This window comes from Chelonoidis abingdonii, chromosome 1 (assembly GCF_003597395.2).
Source record: "Chelonoidis abingdonii isolate Lonesome George chromosome 1, CheloAbing_2.0, whole genome shotgun sequence".
In the NCBI taxonomy this organism is placed as follows: domain Eukaryota; kingdom Metazoa; phylum Chordata; order Testudines; family Testudinidae; genus Chelonoidis; species Chelonoidis abingdonii.
In genome coordinates, this window is record NC_133769.1 from 143124171 (window position 1) to 143126297 (window position 2127).

Here is a 2127-nt window from a genome sequence, read left to right on the forward strand (position 1 = left end):
GAGGAGAAGGGGATTTCAGCCATTTTGTGCCCCTGCACCTATTGAAATGTTAGTGAATTGCTGCCATGTTTAAAGCAAACTAAAACCGGGTGGAAATCAGTGGCTTCCTTGCACTCAAATCTGAGGAAATCTCTAAATGAAAGGAGCAGACTTGACCTGAGATCTGAGAAGTGCTGGGGCAGCAGGGTCTGGCTGAAGGGATGATACTTTTAGAACTTTGCATTTCTAGCTGCTGTAGTTCAAATCTTTCCAACAATTCCAGATACAACATGGCCTCAAGGAGGAAATGAGCCTTCAGTGGCTGCCGCACCAACCATGCGCTAAGAAATCGCCACGTAGTCTAATGGGAATATTAACACCGCGTGAGGATGAGACCGGGAAACTCCTCCCTAGAGCAAGTGACACAGGGAAGAGACACAGTTCACGTTACTGGAGCCTGCGCTAGTGACCCGAGCACACGCTGCGTGTGCATCTCCCCAGGACGCGCAGGGGCTGGCTGGCTGCGGGCCGGAGCCATCTCCTCTGGTGCGCCGGAGCCCGCCGCGCTGCCGGCGCCCGTCAGCACCATGGCCAGGGAATCGCGCGGCCGCTCTGGCTGCGGGATCCCGGACCCGGAGGTGCGTGCGGGAGGGTCCCTGGGCCAGGCCACAGGGCGATCCCCATAGCACCGCTCGGCCAGCCTCGCCCGGACACGTGAAGCCGGGCCGGGACCTGATGTGTCTCGTCACCGCTGCGTTCCTAGCTCCCAGGCAGCAGAGCCTCTGCCCCTCTGCGCCGCGCACCGGGTCCCACTGCCTGGCCGGGCCTGCCCGAATGTCACTCCGGGCCAGGCTCCAGGCTAATCCCCACTGTCACCCCGTCTCTCTAGCGGTAAATGTCACCCTCTCCTACGCTAATCTCTGTGTGTTACACCCATGAGGATGCTGGATATGAAGGGTTAGATACAAGGCGGTAAATCAAAATAGCAATTAAATAGTAGTTTGAAAATGGGCCCCGGTCCAAAGGCTGCACGTGTCACTCAGGGGATGAAGGGCGAGGCCGAGGGAGGGCAGCTCCCCTCTGAGTCCATGAGGACCCCAGGCTACACTGCACTAAGGTAACTTCCCTAATTCCTGTTTTTGTAATGGTGGCTTTAGCTCTGTAAACACCACCACATTTGTACATTACACATGAAGTCAATACATTCAACTCATACTTTATTTTCCCCGTCTCCCTGCAGCCTGCCTTCCATTCCACGGGCCGTTATTCCTGGACAGAAGGACAATCAAATTAGCAGATAAATGAATCACAAGTTCAACGTCTGTTACAGGTTTTGTGGAACTCAGCCTGTGCATCAAATGATCAGTGAGTCAATCACATCATACCTGATCGCATTCCAAGGGAAGCGATTATTGCATCAAAAAAAACCACCTTACGAATGAGTTATTCAGGTTGCCAAATCAAGCCCTGGAAGATTAAAAACGCCAGAAAATCTAATCTGTGAATACATGCGATTAATCACAACCACCTTTGAACTACCCTCTTCTTGACAGGACTGCCCTGGGGAAGGCGGGGGCTGGAATTCTCACCTCATTGAGATGAATTAGGTGGCAGAGTTAACACTGCACTAGGTTGACGGTGACACAAGCTGTCACCTTTCCTGCGGCAGGTGTAGGCCAGACAGTTTCTGCAAGGCTGAATAAACCCTGCAAAGCACAGCTCTTTTCAAAGTGGTGGCTGAAACTCTACGTTTCGTTTGGTAATGAAAGTTCAGACTTGGCAGAATCAGAAAGAAGCCAACATTGCAGAAACACTAAGCAGAAAGGATCAACAACCTTCTTTACTTTTGCTGGAATCAGCTGTGCATCCATGGAAAGAAATATCCCAAACTCCCTGAGGCTGAAATGCTATTGGGGATGACGGGATTCACCTGCCACCAGGTATATCCAACCCCTCATTCTGGGGCTCTGGTTTCTCCTGTCTCTGATTAAGGGACAGGATGGAGGGTAAGAGACAAACATCGAGGGGGTCCCTGAGGTTCCTTTCCTGCCAGGAGCTCCTTGATTCCCTCTTCTCTCCAATTCCAGATTCAGATTTGGTTCCAGAATAGAAGGGGAAGCACTGGAGACTTTACACTGGAGACGGGAC